The sequence below is a fragment of the Anguilla anguilla genome, chromosome 10 (assembly GCF_013347855.1).
Source record: "Anguilla anguilla isolate fAngAng1 chromosome 10, fAngAng1.pri, whole genome shotgun sequence".
Lineage (NCBI taxonomy): Eukaryota > Metazoa > Chordata > Actinopteri > Anguilliformes > Anguillidae > Anguilla > Anguilla anguilla.
This window is the reverse complement of record NC_049210.1, coordinates 23,512,647-23,530,588: the sequence shown is the minus strand read 5'-3', so window position 1 is coordinate 23,530,588 and position 17,942 is coordinate 23,512,647. Positions and strand designations below refer to the sequence as shown.

Below are 17,942 nucleotides of genomic sequence, written 5' to 3'. Positions count from 1 at the left end.
ACGTAATTTTTTTCACTACTTTCACGATTTTTTTTTCTGTACCGGCAAATAAGTCAGAGGTGGTCCAGCGCTAGCTTTGGGTTGCTAAGGGGACGTGTATCGACCACCCCATATAAATGAATGGAACTTGATATAAATTTGCTAGTATCCTGTTGTGCGTATTTGAGGTTAAAGTTACAATCTCGAAGATTTCCGTTTTGTTATCTTTGGCGGTACCAATGGCGAGAAGCAGTAATTGCAGGTGTGTTTTTGGACCTCACTTCCCATAGATCCAACCAGTGTCGCCTGTGTGACGTCAGTCAGTTGGCACCTGGGCCACGCCAACTATAACACTATTTACTGAATAAAAAATGGTCGTTATAAAAGTAACATTATGTACATACTCATTCATTGTATAACATTAGGCTAACTTAACCTGTCTTTACACTGCCGAGCCGGGTTAAAATGCTGTAGCAGACCTGGGGTAGAATTAGTGATGATCAATTTCCACAAACGTTCTTTATCCACCTTTTGCCCGGTTTGAACATCTTTACACTGCAGCGAAGATTTCGCGGGATTCACGGTTGCTCGTGCAATTATGTATCTCGTGCACAATAAACACTTTTTTTCGTGAATGATTGTTGTGTGATATTTTTGAAACTGCCTTGCAAAATGTTACCCCTTGTGTTTCTGGTTTTGCTAGCTAAACTGTTCGAGGATAAAGCTGAGCTGGGTGTTAAATTAGCAAACGGAACATGAAGAATAAAACAAAAACAGGAGATTTCATCAAAAAAGGAATCAGGGCTGGCGGAACATATGAGGAAGTGTAATGAAATAATAACAACGATCATCCAAACTGCCGTATTCTTTTATTTAGTTTTCTCCGGCTTGACATCTTTACACAGAAATCAGACTCTGCTCCACCTATACCCAGGCTTTATTCCGATCATTATAATGTATTGATGAACTTGATGGCAACGTAAATAACGGTAACGTTAAGGCCAGTTCAGATCAATGATTCGCAACGAGACAAAACAGTTTTAGAATGTTGCAGAGAAAAGAAGGCTTTATTCCGATCATTATAATGTATTGATGAACTTGATGGCAACGTAAATAACGGTAACGTTAAGGCCAGTTCAGATCAATGATTCGCAACGAGACAAAACAGTTTTAGAATGTTGCAGAGAAAATTGCAGCGGTGTGAACTGGTTAGTTGCAGAGCGTCTGAAGCCGTTGCCTTGGGTCTCAAAAACCCACCTTGTCAAATCACCACGTGCAGTTTTAGAACGTTTACAATCAGACGTCTTGGAATTTTGCAAGTTGCATCCAGTCTCGTTGCGAATCATTAATCTGAACTGGCCTTTAGTTAGCTACATTGCAACGTTGCAACAAGGTAGCATTGCGTTCGAGAGACGGTTTGCGAGGTCAGTACTGGTAGGTAGCGTTAGCTAGCGTTTTTTCTAATTGTTAGCTGACATTAGATCAGCGGCGCAGCGAGGGAGGTTGCAGAGGGTGCAATGCACCCGGGCGCCACTTCAGCGGGGGCACCAAAGAGCGTACAAAAAAACTGACTGACTCAGGACAGGACTAACGTTAGGAGAATAACGATAGTTAACGAACGTTACCATCGTGGATGGGAGAAAGAAGCCTTTGGGCGCCCAAAACCGAAAAAGAAAAATGCCGAGACAGGATACAGAAAGATGAGAACATCACCGTCAAACTGAATAACCAAACTAACATCACAGCAGGAGCAGGGTGATCAGCAGTTCAGAGTCCAGTCAGAGCTTAGCATGGAGGCGGGAATACTAACGTTAGGTAAGCAACCTGACTAAAATTAGCTAAAGGTTAGCTAGCCACTGAAAGATAGTTTGAAGGAAAGTTTTCATACTAATAAATAATAGGTTGCTGTGGATATAGCTCAAGTAACGTTAACATCTGGCGGTGATAAACAGGCTAACTGAATGCAGGACTGGTGGAAAGAAGTTAGCTACCGTTAGCTTACTCGTTAGCTAACGTTAGCTAGCTAGCTTAACCCGCTCTTTCCTCCAGTCCTGCATTCAGTTGACTTTAGCCTGTTTATCACATGGCTAGCTAACGTTAGTTATCGATAGCTAAATGTAAATAATGCTCTGCTGATAACAAACCAGCGATTACTAACTAACGTTAGTGTATGACATGATGACACATAGGTTGCATTGCGTGTTTTTAAAGAGGTGTTAATTCGCTTAATTTATCAATATCCCCAGCGAGGAACAGAGCAGAGAGGGTGCTGATGCCAGCAATAACAGTGACGGAGTGACAAGTAATGCTAGTGGAGACTCGGACGAAGCTGGCAGGTAGGCTGTTACCAGGGACATAAGGGCTCTGATGAAAAAAAAAAAAAAACATTTTTTAAACAGTCTTCGACATATGCCATTTTTGGGGACAAAATCGTCCATTTCAAAAAGTGGTGGGGACATGTCCCCAGCGTCCCCAGTGTAAATGACACCTATGGCTGTTACCTAAAAAGTTGATTACATAAATGTAAATAAATCTGTTTTATATTGATCAAAACTGTTTTTTTTTGGGGGGGGGGGGGGGGGGGGGGGGGCGGGGTCTTGCACCCACCCTGAGAAGTAGGTTCTCTGCATTAGATTGTGTTAATTACATTAGCTAGCTTGCTAACGCAACGTTACCTAATATGAGAGATGGATACTGTGCGCAACATTGTTTAAACTAATGTTGCCTTTCTTGACATGGTCCGGTAGCTAGCATTAGCTGTGCAAATAGGTGTTTAATTTAGTAACGTTACATTTTCATCAAATGTAATACGAAATCTACATCAACAAATAATATGACCTCTCATGTTACACAAAAACTTTTTAGGGTTCCATAAGCCCTGTTATTGTAACGCTAGGAGACACCAGAAAAAACAGTACGCCGCTCACACACAAGTGAGTTGAAGCGCGAGCCTGTTGCGTTAGCTTCGCCTACCCTCTCTGGCGGACCAACCATAGTGGGTGGTGGAAAACGCGTCACTAACTATGCACCGCTTGTGATTTTTTCACGGGAATGTCACCACAGACACCCAGTTCTTTAATTGTAAATTATTATAATTATAATAATATAAATTAATAATAGGCTCAATCACCATTGTGTTACCTAATTCGGCGATAGATAGTGATTTAACAGGCATTTATTTTAATGAAAATCTTCAAGATTATTATTTTAATATGAGAAAGGGTAGTCTCTATCAGCAGGTCTAGGAAGCCGTACATATTCACTGTTGTAACCCAAGTCGCAGGACACAAAATAGCCATTAGGAAAGCGGTTTGAAATTATGAAGCAACGTCTGCGCCATTGGCTTTAATGGGTCGCGATGAGATAATTACGAGCGTGTTGCTTGTCTTAAGTTGATTTAGTAAATAAAGCTGTATTAGTATTACTAAATGTGTATGTATGAAGTTGATTTTTTATACAGTTTATTATGTGCATTTTTATAGGACTTACATTTTAATAGGTAACGATGTCCAGGTATTTCTCAAAAATACGAAATAACAATGAGCAAGCACCAGCTATAATAATCGCAGGGATTCAAGCAATTAGTTTCACAATTCCCTAGTGGAGTTACAAATTTAAATTATGTATTTTTTACAAATTTAAATTATGTATTTTTACAAATTTTCGAAATGTAGTTTGTTCCTGAGGTCAGGTTGCACGCAACAGCACCCTAACAACCTGAGCCTAACATCAGTCTGCTCATCAGTTTAACTTTCACTCCGTTTATAATCGGTGTCATATTAGCCATGGGAACACAAACCCAATAATAAACAAACACAGAGCGGAAGTTAACTTAGGGCCAAGCGCATAACCTTGGCAACGCGCATGCGTCCGATGAAAGCGTCTATAGGAAACAGAGCTTCTTAGCATTTCGACCTAGGAGGGAGCTCCTTTTCTCATCATAAATGTTCCCCACTGTGCTGAACACCCTCTCGCTGGGAACAGATTTGGGTGGTGCAGAGAGGTATCGCCTGGCCATCTGTGACAGTGCTTTAAATTAAATTGACTAGATGAAATATGTAAGGTCCATAAGAATTCGGTGGTGAAAAAAACTACAATGCGCTTTCGTGCAGGTTACCTGTGCTAACTGTTGGTTGATTCACTTCTCCAACAGCAATCCTTCTCTCATGTTATCACGACAAAGCTAGATAACATGGCTTAAAATGAGCTACGCTAGAAGTGTTTTATCCAAGCGGCCAAAACCAGACTTCATTTTTGAAGCTCACTTCTTGGTCTGGTTGAGAGACGTTGCTCACTAGCGCCACTGCGGTTGGCTGCAGTACAGGTGTGTCCATATCTGGTTTCCATGTAAGTCTACGGTACAAATGCGGCCAAAATACGCAGTCAATAAATTTTTCTCACAAGAACAAATAGTCACAATCTGTGTATTTTATTCGTCTTATGACTGTCCATGGGCCGATTTCATGATTTATTGTGTCATTTGGGCACTGTTATAATATTTGTTGTGGACCAATGAGGTACAGTTTGCGTCACTTCCTGATTACTGCAGAGGACTAAGCTACAGTATGGGCTACAGTCTATGGTCACTGGGGTGGGAGGTGGCGCCTCTTGGCCTTGACATTGCGGCTCCGACCACGGTCCACCTGTGCGGTCAGAAAATGCAGATATCCCATTTCGTAGTGATTTCATTATGGCGTGTGCTATTTACAGCTGCACTGATCGACCATAAAATAATCCTCCTCTGAAGTTTTTTCGGTAGCCAAGTCATTTTTACTATTTCCTTTAGCCTACTTAACCAAATAATTAGTTGGCAGAAAGGGTAATCTGCTAACGCTTATTTGCTGTATTTGGTAGTCCAGTATGCTAAAACAGTTCGCAACTTCGGCTACCAAGTCATTTGACTAGCAAGCTAACTAACCTTATCCAGCAAATATTCAATCTGTCAAACGTGTTTGACGGCTTGTCAGTCGTGCACATTCTGTAAATGTCTACCTGGGCCATGCTTCACTGATGTGACAAAACTACTATAATCCGGATTTTGGAATAAACTGCAGAATTTTCAGTTTCACGAAGCGAATTAAGAGTCTTAAGGTTTATGACTTAATTTGCTGGATAACATACAACACACGGTGAAATAACACTCACATAATTTAACAAAATTAACCATCATTGTAAGACTGGCATCTAGAAAGCAACACGTTTTTAGCATTTAAGCCAGTGCTTCTTAGAATCGGACCTGGGGGCTCCTTGCGTATGTTGGCTTTTCTCCATTGGTTTTGATGGTCTACAAGGAAAAAACAAATAATTAGAAATTCAATGTAGCCTACATTAATTTTGTCTTCATGCACCAGGTGGAAAACTTGCTCTACACAAAGTGCGTTCTCATATTTACACGCCTGCAGATCAGTTATTAAAATACTTGGTAGATTTGTTAATCACCGCTGACAGTGTTCATTTTTATTCGTTTAAAAGTGACTTGCAAACGATCGGTCAGCTAGCATCACCCAGCGAGTGAACACCAGAAATGGTGGTGGAGTAACAGTTATTGGCTCGTTAACTGACTGTGGCGAAAACCTACGGTGATAACTTGCTCAGTTAACAGCAGGTCTACCAGACAGTCATATGAAAATTAGCCTAGTCAAAAATCACCAATACACATCTCTTATTGATTGACTATCAGTGTAGTCGATGTTCTTCCCCTGTGGCTCATATTGCTAATGCGTGAGCTAAGCACGGATAGCCTACCTAGCTCACTCGCAAGCTGATATGCTTGCTAAGCATATTCGGTGATGTTTTGCTGAGAAACATAAATTGAAGATAACGGAACATAATTTTATTATTAATGTCATACATATAATGTGATTACATGACACAGTACAGTCACGGATGGAAATTAAACTCCGTAAACATTTGATAATATTTAAAACATAACGGCAGGCAGTCAGCTTACCTCGAGTACGTTCAGGTTGATGGGCTTTTCCGCACCGGACTGTCAATCACTGTAAAAAATCACAGAACCACTGAACTCTATGGTTTTGGCTCCAAATCGACAACATGGACACGCCCGCCATTGAGCTTCAAAACGTGTTTTCGATACCCATGGAGAGTCAATGGAAAAACATATGGAAGGCCATTAGAGCAAATAACGAGACGTTAATGTCGTGTTAACAGGACATTAAAATGCGTGTTAACACGTATAGTTTGGTCGTGTTAACACTTAATATTTTTACGCGTTAACACAACAAAAATCGACTCGTTAAAGTGCATTTTCTGGTTGTGGCCAATGAGGGACCTTGAATCAAGGCACTTGTACATATTCATGAGGAGGGTTGCATCAATGATGTCGAACAACAACGCAAGGGAGTATGTCATGCATAAATTACTGAGGTTGTGCATAAATTACTGATGTGGCCGTCTAAGCACATGCTATGCACTCGTTACAGGCACCCTGCAGGCACCAACGTATACCGTAAAGGAAATAACGTGTATGAAACGTAAGCCAGAGGTTTGGTTTAGAAGAAGCCAATTTAAACTTTCAGCAGGGACGGATGTTTAATTACTATTAACAATTATAGACATATCATCTGATCTGGCAAAAATATTTAGCTTTTTGTAATTTTGGCCGCCTTTGTTGCCTATAGGAAGAGCCCTCCCTGTGTGCATGCGTGCAAACTGTGCATGATGTGAGACAGGCCCGCCAAACTATCATAAATTCTAGGGCTGTGCCCGACTCAGAATTTTCTTAGTCAAATCGGATTCAGCAGTTCAATATGACGATTCCACGATTCGTTTTATATATAAAGGTCTACAAGACTTTCTGGCAAAATAGTACATTGGCATGTATTTCAGTGCTGATTTAGACCATGTTAACATAGTCAAGTGCAACAGAGTCATATGAACATTTTTTTAACATTTAAAATCAATAAATCCGTTAAGATAACTGCATATGACGCCAGATGGCTGATTTAAATTGCCGACAATGCATTAGCCGGCGTGCGGATTTGTCGGAATAATGAGACTGTACACAAGTATTTCTGGTTAAACCTAGCTCTTATAACTTCTTTATTTTGCTTTAAACATTAAAAATGAACAAACAAATGAAACAGTTGAATCAATTCAATCAACAGTTGAAATTGATATTTTACATCGCTGGCCTTTTGGAATTGTTCCTGTCCAGATTTGAAACAAAAGTGCCAGACCATAACGTCAACCTTTTTAGCGTTACCTCACTGAATCGGCGTTTTTGGGATTTTGAGTGGCACATGGTAAAAACTTGTAATATTGTATTTGTCTGGTTTCATTGATTGTGTAGCCTCTATTGTTGCATCACAAAACTAACACACCTGGCGGAGATCTGCACTCTACTGAGTGCACTCTTCTAGTTGACATTGATATTGAAATTGAATGGGATAAACAGCATCATCATGATGAAGTTAACTACAAGCACTTAAGGTTAGCCATAGCATAGCCTAATATTTTGGTTTGTGTGCTCTACAAACTATTCGGCTGGGAACAGCAACAGCCAAAAAGCTATTATTTTAGCTCTAAGCTGGATAGAAGAAGTCAAACCAATGAAAGTACATTAAACAGAATGAATAAGCATGCCACGGGTAGATGTGAACATTGTGGACTACAGGAAACGATGGAGCATGTATTTTTATACTGTCCTAGATATCAACAAGAGAGACAGAAACTTAAAATTACACTCCAAAGGAATCACATGACACTAGGTATTAGAGAAATGTTGCAGAGGAGTTCAGGTGATATAGGGTACAGGGCTATTTTCAGATTTTTAGAAAACATTATTAGGAATTAATAGGATAATTTAATGTAATGGTATAGTAACCGTTCTGATCTACACTCTAACACCCCTATTAGACAAGAATGGAACAACCCGTTGGCTGAGACGTCTTAAGGTGTAGAAAATCGACGTGACCTGTTAACATGTCAGTTTTTGTTGTTAACGCGTAAAAATATTACGTGTTAACACGACCAAACTCTACATGTTAACACACATTTTAATGTCCTGTTAACACGACATCGATGTCTCGTTATTTGCTCTAATGGCCTCCTATAATTATTTTACTGTCTGGTTAGCTTGCTACGATGACGCGTGACTAGATGACACACTCGCTTGCAGTAACGCGTTGGCTATTGACACAGCATCATATAGTAGCTAATATCATTATCTCAGATAAAAAACAAATGTGTGATGCATTCAATCACATTTTATTTTGGCTGGTTATTTATTTGAGAATACAGCGATGTCCTCTGGAAATGTACCACGCTGCTTATGTGCTCACTGCCACTTCATGAAGGCTTGCTAGCCAGCTAGCTAGCTAACGTTAACCAAATATGTTAGCTAGCTAGCGCGCTTGATAATGAGGATTGATAAACATAGTGGTCATATAAACGCATTTAATTAAGAACGTTCACATGTTCATGTTTTGTTGTATTGTATTGTTGGGTATTGTTGAGAAAAACGTGCAATCTGTGTGGAAGTGCACATAAATAAATAAATATACATAGGCTACCTTTATTGCAGCAATCTAATCTGTGCAGACAAGTCTTGCTGTGGAGAATATTGGATGAGGCACGAGGACGAGTGACAAATGTCTTATTACAGAAGTAGCACGTCAGCTGCTGCAATTCACACTTGTATTAGAGCTCCCTCTACTGGATAATTATAGTAAATAGCAATTACAACGTTCAAACAGACAAGTAGGCTACAGGATAAATAATCAATGTTTTTTTGTTTATTATACTTATTTTAAAATCGGGACACATCGGTTGCATAACTGCCGATCCCGATGTCGTCAAAAAATACTGTGAAAAAAATACAAATAATGGCCGATATATCGGCCAAACCGATTTATCGGTCGGGCTCTAATAATTTGTAGTGAATTCCTTGAATATGTTGTGATTTACAGCAATGCGTAATTTAGACATTTTGGATAGAGTTGAAGACGCTGGGTACACGGTTTAGTTTTTGCTTCATAAATCTATAGTAGATCTACATATCCACCCTTAGATTTTATGGTCAAGAAGTTTTTGATCCAGCACATATATAGTTTAACCTGCAGTATATATGCAATCTCTCAGTAATTCATTTTAGATTTTTTGTCTAGACAGTTGCATTTGTGGCTCTTTAGTTCATATTCAGAATTTTGGAAGAAATAATCTGCATTAGTATTGTAAATTGTACAAATGTCTTGCTTCATTTAAGCCATTTTTCAAGTCTCTGTGGTGTTCACATCTGGAGTTACAAAGCTTTAAATAGTGTACCCCCTAAATAGGCAAGGATTGGCAAGATTTGGCATGTGTGCTAAGGGGTTAATGGATTCATTCATTTTTTCTCTGTAGCACCGTTCACAGGCTTCTCCTGTGGAAAGCAGTACAAGTACAAATCCAGGTATGATGGACACCTGAGGAAAAGGTGTGGCAATGCTGTGGGAGTCTTGAGCAGCAGACCGGTTCCCACGTCTTTTCATCTAAGCAAGAAAGTGAAGAGTAAGGCGAAGGATCCCTCTTTGGAAGAAGGCCACGATGGCAAAGATCGATATCTTCCCCCCAGCCTTGATTTCCATTTGGACTTGAGCCCGGAGTTGGTGAGGCAAAAAAAAGACACCTTTAGGGCCTCTGCAGGTCCTTGCCTGAAAGGTTTTGATCCTGACTTCATTCTCCTTTGGTTTTGGTAACAGATCAGGCAGTGTACCGCTGTGGTGTCCCCTTCTGCGGTCAGACCTTCATAAAGGAGGTGGCACTTCATGACCACCAGGGGGAGCACTTGGGCTGTGGTAAGGGGCAATGGGTCAGCTGTTTGGCAAACTGTCCTTGTATGAGAACTACACGTATGCTGAAGCCCTACTAAGGTTGTGACGATCAACAGTAGCCTATATCGGGATTGGTCATCATCAAGAGGGTTCTGTACTCCTCGAGTTGATTTTTGATGATTAAAAAAAACAGTATATATACAATACAGGCCAAATGTATTTGGCCACCTGTGGTTTTTCTTAAGAAACCTTAGGTAGGAAAGAATTAAGTTAATATATTTGAGACTTTTCCCAGTAATTTTGGTCTAGTATTGATGGTGCTTGGCCCTCTGGAATCATTTCTTCTTGTTAACAGCACATAGCTTGGCTTTTAGACCAGCAGATCATAGCTGCCATTTCACTTTAGTCAGGGGAACTGGTTTATCTCTAGCTGCACTGAGTTCTTCCTGCAGTTGTGCAGTTTTATGATGTTTTCTTATGCGGCATCCAAAGCAACGCGACTTTATTACAACATGAATCCAAAATCGGAAAACACATTAACAAATTGCAAAAAACAAATACAAAAGCATTGTAACGAGATGATAAATCTCTGAAGCACAATGACAAGAAAAAAAACACAATAACAAATTGCAAAGCAACTGGAAATTGTGATGCAACCGCAAATTGAAAACACAGTGCTGCTTTTCAGAAAAACGATACTGGAATTGTTTGCTTACGACCAAAATACAGGCGGTTCCAGACCATGTACCAATTGGTCAAATCAAATGATTTTTAGACCGTAGATCTACAGACCAGAAGCTACAATTTATCCAGAAGTAATCAGTACAGAAGCACATGTTACTGTAATCAAACGTGGGAAATTTTACGAATAAAAGAACTCCTCCTGCTAAATCCGGTCCAGGATACTCTTCATTCTCGATCCAACGTTGGCTGGTGCCACCTGTGTTTTGGTTATAAGCGAACACTTCCATTGTTGTTTTTTAATGAAATGCAATGTTTCTGTAAACTACAGCCACCATACTTTCTCTTGCTAGACAACACAAGATATTTGTCTTCTGCTTCTTGAGCTTCCCTTCTGTTAACATTACTGCCCATCAGCTGAATGTGTACAAAACACTGCACCTGGAAATCTTAAGCTCCTTTGTAATTTATCACTGGCAATGACCTTCTTGTGGCAAAATTATTTGGTTTAATAATCTAATAATTAATTTAATTTTAATTGAAGCCAAAGGAGGTTATTTCGAGGAAAGTTGTGTAAAGAATTTAAAAAAAAATCCCTTAGTGCACATGCCAAATTTGGCCAATCCTTGACTATTTAGGGGGTACCCTATTTAAAGCTTTATAACTCCTGATGTGAACGCCACGGAGACTTGGAAAATGGCTTAAAGGAAGATTATAGATTAGATTAGTTTATATTCATAATTTTGGAAGACATAAAGTGCCACAAATGCAATTGTCCAGGCAAAAATAAAAAATGAATTTGCACTTTTTTAGTTTGCAATGAAATACTGAGAGATTGCATATATACAGCAGGTTAAACTATTCATGTCCTGGATCAAAAACTTCTTGACCACAAGTTCATATAATCTAAGGGTGGATATGTAGAACTACTAAAGATCTATGAAGCAAAAACTAGACAGTGTACCCAGCATCACCAAATCTATCCTAAATGTCTAAATTATGCATTGCTGTAAATCACAACATATTCACGTATTTCACTACAAATCAACTGTTTTGACTCAATAAACTCACTGTTGCATCATTTTCAAGTGGGAATTACAAGCTTTCAGTCAGTACAGTGGTCTAAAATATCTAGGGGTCCAGAAACATATCCAAAATCTCTCCAAAAATGAATAAAATGCTTTTTGTCCTTTATAAAGTATATAAATGAGCCCCTTATGAAGGTTTAAGATGAAACATTGATATCAGATAAAAGAAATAATGCAAAACTATTGTCACACAATGCAGTACAATACCTAAATGTGTAATAATTAACTCTTGTATGTATTTCTATACTCTGTACTCTTGTATGTTTTCTTGTATGGGAATGGGACGACATGAAAACTATTTTCAACCGTCCACCACGTTTTGGCAATTTTCCAACTCTCACGTCATCACTGTTGCATGCATCACAAAAACTACTAAACTACCAACGAACGCTTATATTACAGTGTGAAATATCCTCATTATAAAATACCACTAACCTATTTAAAGACACTCAATTTAAAAAATAACGTGTATAACCAAAATATGTGAGCAATAGCAATGATGACATATTATCTGTGTGTTCAGTAGATAGAGACTGAGACAGTAAATCAATGATACAGTTCTATCTGCTTCTGTCTTACTCCAGAAAACGATGTCAGCTAGGTCTGTCAGCAAACATGTGGCTTAGCTATGCTCATATGTCCTCAATAATAATAGTATTTTCCAAGAAATTACGAAATATCATTGACAACATTTTGTCAGGCGCAGTCAGGGCCGGATTTAGTGGGGCTGGGGCCCCTGGGCTGGAGGCCCTGATGGGCCCCTGCCGACACTATAAAATGCTGCTGTACTAAGCAACAAAAGGCAAGAACAAGAGCAAAGGTCGTACTGGTCTAAATATCAAAGCTGTGGACCAAGACATTGGTCTAGTACAATACGTAGGCTATAAACTTACAGGCCTTAAGAGGGAGGACAGAAAGTAATGCAGATTCTTAGTTTGAAGGACAGCATCTAAAGCACTTAAACCTTAATAAAGTTATGAGAGAGACGAAGTATGATGTACCTAATCTTAAAACTTTGTTTAGCTATTGCTGCACATACCATAGGCCTTACTTCTCAAACAATGCCAAAGAATTTTTATCTAGGTATTTTTCTCAACTGTGTGTTCTGAGAAAGTAGAGAGACAAAAAGGCCAAGAGAGATGGCACTATGGCAACCTAGGAAACTTGACAACAGTCCAACAATCTTTTTGAAAAATGAGATCTAGGACATACTAACCTACTGTTGTGCTGTGTGGCTTGCAGAGTAAATACAACTTATTACTTACTAGGTTTGTAAACAGTCAACTATTAGCCTATTGCCACAAAAACAGGAACAGCACTGACACACAAGCCTAGATCAGATGCTTGTTTTTCAAAATTAAAGCTTAGCTCTTCTGGATTTCTTCGCAGCAAAGTCCTTGATCAGATCACTAAAATCTAGTTTCTGAACAAGATCACTTTCAAGTGACATCAGAGTAAGATGATTCAGCCTGTCCTGTCCCACTGTCGATCTGAGCCTATTCTTCACTAGCTTGAGCTTGGAGAAAGATCGCTCACCACTTGTATTTGTGACTGGGAGAATCAGGTAAAGCCTCAAAGCAATGCTTACATTTGGGAAGATGACCTGCAAGTTTTTTTCTCTGAGGAAGCATGAAAGCTCTGTTGCGAATGAATTATCTTTGCCACTTACGAATTCCCTGAAATGGACAATCTCCTCCACAAAGTCTAACTCCAGGTCAGCTGAATATCTGCTTTGGAGATCAGATGCTCTCTTGCGCAGATCTTGTACAGAGAGAGAAGGGATAATCGTTTAGGATGCCAAATGTGTTGTTAAGGTCATTATATGATGCAAATCTGCAATCAATTACTGCAAGTACTCTATCCATCACGACCAAAAAAACAGTAGCTGAGAATTTTTCTCTGGCTGACAAGCCAACATCAGGGTCTCAAAAGTATCAAATTGATCATGCAAGCTTGCTATGTATCCCCGTAGTGATCTCACCAAATCCACAGCATTACACAGGTCTAGATTTACAGCTTGCAGTGCAACACTTGCACTTTCAAAGCACTGAAGAATGCAGTGCCACAATTTGCTCAGAAAAGCTATCTCAAGCTTGTCCATATTTTGGTATATTGACCTTGCTTCATTCCTAGTTGCCACATTCTGATTAATGTCATCTGCAATGCTCTTTAACGAATCTTGAATATTGGCATAATTTCCACACAATGCCTGTGTGGCGTCTGCATGTGCAGCCCATCTAGTATTAGAGAGAGACTTCAGAGTTTCAATGCGCTTGTTTGCATTAGGCTGAAATCCTGCGGTCACCACCTTCCACCTAGAAGTTGACTTGGAGTTGGAGCAGAAGTTGAACACATTCTGCACGAAGCTGAAAAAATCAGCTGTTTCAACACAACAGTTGACACTGTTGATTCCAACAAGATTCTATGTGTGTGCTGCAAATGGAACGTACTCAGCAAGTGGATTGATCTCCTTGATGCGGGATTGTAAGCCATTGTATGCACCGGACATATTTGCAGCATTGTCATAGCACTGCCCGCTGCAGTTGCTTATGTCAATATTCATCACTCCTAAAACTTTGAGCACAGACTCACATAAAGCCCCCGTGTGGCTCACAATGGGTAGAAACCGTAAGAATCGCTGTTGAATGTTTCCATCAGTTGACACACAATGTAAAATGAATGTGAGCTGATCTACGTATGCAACATCTGGGCTTGAATCGATGCTAATAGAAAAATATTTGGCCATTTTGACTTCACTGAGGATCTCTGACAGAACTTAATCACCCATGAGCTCAATAAACTCCTCACATCTTTTAGGTGAAAGGTATGAAGGGGTGCCTGATCCTGCATTTCCAAATTTCTGTATGTGCACCCTCAAAAACGGGACAAACTCACTTATTACCCCTAGAATGCCCATGTAGTTGCCGTTATCAGGCCTGCCAAATATGTCACTGGAGCCTCGGATAGCTAGTCCCTTCTCAACCAAGAACTTCACAACCGCCACCACTCTTCTCAAAACGTCGGTCCACTAGACACTATTCTTATCTATTCTTCCGCTGTCAGATGCTAGTTTAACGTAGGTCAGTATCGTTTTCCTGTGGTGTTCGCTATTTTCATGCTCTCCTATGCGCTCAGTGGCATGTTTCCAGTCGCTAAAGCCAGTTTCGAAGATGGACTGACAGTTACCATCACTGAAGATGCAGCATGCAAAACAAAACACACAGCCGGTGGAAGGGGAATATAAGAGCCATTGCCTTTATATGTACTCACCATTTACGAGCTTGCGTTTGAAGTGAAATTTGAAGAAAAAACATCTCGGCTGTTTGTATACTTGAAGCTTTGATATCCACATCCTTATTCTGGCGGGCTGCAGCCCTTTCTTAGGCTGCATTCACACCAAATCAGGCAATGCGGCACCTTGCCGCAGGGTTGTGTGGCGGTGTGGGCGTGTCACTACATGGCCCATTTGTGTGACGTTGTGTTGTGAACTTTAACCCCTCCCTCTCCGTTTCCTGTCCACTAACTCAAAAAGAAAAAAAAGACAAAAACGCAAACCGAAGGAAGCTTCTTGCTATTGTTATTTTGCAGCGTAGACTGCCAGCCAGACGCAGACATCGAAGCTGGGTACACAAAATAAACCAAGCAAGGACACAACTGGGAGAGAATCATCGTTTGGTCCATGAAATCGATAGTGCTAGGTACAATAAACTAACATGCAAGAACTGCTAAATAGCGAATCTTTTATACAGCTTAATTCCAACCTTCGGAATTGATATTTAGCTAGTAGCCTTATTATTGTTTCGGTACTCGTCCCATTACCCGGTACTGTCAAATCATGATGACGATAATAAAATCAAATCTTAGGAAATGAATCGCGTCAGTAATTCATCTGACAGTTGCTCGGTAAACAGCGGACTGCTACATGGTAATATAAACAACTTACGTGATTGGCCACTGCAGCGTGACGTCGGGTTGCGTTCCGACAAAAGTTGATTCTGGTTCAACTTTCTTGCCGCAGGCCGCTGCGTTTTTTTCGGCACCCTATGCGGTCAACCACTGCCGCAGCCTAAACGCACTACCCCCATTCAAATGAATGGGAAGACTGCCGTTTTTGCCGCACAACCCTGTGGCAAGCTAATCTGGTGTGACTGCAGCCTTAGCCCAGTATGCTCGGACTGAATCATATAACGTTTCCTTTCCCCAGCGAGCAGGATCCGTTTGTGAAATATATGCGCATTTGTGACGCCTGGGCAACTTCCAAAATAGCTGTGCGTAATACCACACGTGTTTACAGTGTTGTCGCCCTTTTTAGTACAGTCTGGCTTGATTTACAATTCATTTATTCAGTAGGTGACAGTATAAGCTTTCTAACGATGTATGTCTAATTTTATTTTGGAATAGCGTTTTATAACTCAGCGTAACCGAAAGATTTCTCATCATCGCATTCACTTATGCATTCACTCTGTGGTAGCAGTAGAAGACACTGCACGCAGGGCCGGACTTTAGGCAGGGCTAGGCTGGGCTGCAGCCCAGGGGCCAGAGCTGCAGAGGAGCCCAAAATAATCTAAATATATAAATAAACATGTATGAATTTTATAAGTTATTCTATTATAAAGTTATTCTGTGCTGTAAGGATTCTCAGTAGCGGTAACGTTAACATTAGTGGCGCCCCGACTTTGTTACCGCTACTGAGAATAACTTATTTACGCAAAATAAAATTCATAAATATTTATTTATATATTTAGATTATTTTGGGCCCCTCTGCAGCTCTGGCCCCTGGGCTACAGCCCAGCCTAGCCCTGCCTAAAGTCCGGCCCTGGGTGCAGCGTCTTTTACTGCTACCACAGAGTGAATGTGATGATGAGAAATCTTTCGGTTACACTGAGTTATAAAACGCTATTCCAAAAAAGATAAGACATATTATACATCGTTAGAAAGCTTATACTGTCACCTACTGAATAAATTAATTGAAAATCAAACGAGACTGTACTAAAAAGGGCGACAACGCCGTAAACAACACGTGTGGTATTATGCACAGCTATTTTGGAAGTTACCCAGGCGTCATAAATGCGCATATATTTCACAAACGGATTGTCCAAGACAATGTATGACCATCCAGTCTCAAAAGGGACATCTCTACGCGTAAAACCAATGGTATATTTATTCAATATTTATTCCCAGATATTGACTGTAGAATGACATGGTATAATTTTTGAAAACTTTGTCTTGTTTGTTTCGTTATTCAGTGAACAGCGTTTTCACTGCTGTATTGGCATATCTTAGGGATATTGTCTGGTTTATCTTGTTTCTATGACGGAATATGATTTTTGAGTGGTGAAAGAATATTTCTATGAATGCCCAGATAAACAATATTGTCCATTATAGCCGCGTTTCCACCGCAGGAACTTTCCCCAGGAACTAGGAACCTTTTGAGGAACTCAGTGCGTTTCCACCGCAGGGACCAGGGTCTACATTAAGTTCTGGGGACTTTATTTTACCCCCAAAAAAAGTCCCTGCTTGGGGGGTAGTACTTTCCAAAAGTACCGGAGCGTTTGGGGTGGGGCGCAAGCGCTGAATATTTCTGATTGGTTGACTACTCGCAGTATTTTATTTCAACCACCATTTTTAAAAATCTGCAGCTGCAAACCGATTTATTTTCATAATAACTTGAATTCAAACTTGCATGTTATGCGGCGCAGTAGCCTACTTTTGGTTATAGCCTGCCAATGTCTTGGAATTATAACACGTGTGCTCTTCTGTTCTTTTCTTGCTTTAGCATTCGTTTTATAAAATGTTAAGCATTCGTGCTGGGACCGCATATTACGTACCAGAACATTCAAGCGGTTTAATTCAGTTGCTGAATATTTTCTTCCAGATTTTCTTTGTTAGCCCGTTATAATTGACTCAAAACGTTTGATACAGTTATGTGAGGTATGCGGTAGTTCTGCGTAATTTACATTGGTGATACAGTAAAAGCAAACTGGAAATCACCTTCCGCACTTTTTGTCAGGGTAAAATAACAGGTGAATTCTAGTAATTGTCCCTTTTGCTTTTTCAGACTGCCATAATTTTACTCTGTGATTCTTCAATTCCACAAAAAGACCAGGAAGACTATGGACTAATTTATGGTGCATGGTTCGCATCTGGAGGGCACACTTCGCTGCTCCGCTAGCAGTAACTTTGAAGGAAAGCAAACGGTGGCTGTACCACTGCTAATTTAAATTTTCACTTATGTCCGAGTTTTCATTCTATTTATTCTTGTCATTTTGCGATTAGCCTATACGGAATTGACGATGAGAGTCGAAGTAATCAATTCAACAGCAAATTAAGATGTGTGCATGTTTGTGACATGAAAGTGAATGTTCACATAAAAACATAATGAATGTGTTTGAGAGGATATATAAAACAGTTACAATCTGAC

At 40.0% G+C, this 17,942-nt stretch overlaps 1 protein-coding gene across 5 annotated transcripts in view; it reads left to right on the top strand.

The window, feature by feature from the left end:
* Positions 1-17,942, top strand: part of LOC118206294 — an 80,208-nt gene that overhangs the window by 7,945 nt on the left and 54,321 nt on the right. Inside the window, exons 2-3 of one of the 5 annotated variants that reach the window (XM_035378795.1) lie at positions 9,343-9,587; positions 9,681-9,776. The exons of the other annotated variants lie outside the window; for them this stretch is intronic. The gene's annotated coding sequence lies outside the window, so the exon portion shown is untranslated. The remainder of the gene's footprint in view (positions 1-9,342; positions 9,588-9,680; positions 9,777-17,942) is intronic. 5 annotated transcript variants of the gene reach the window in all.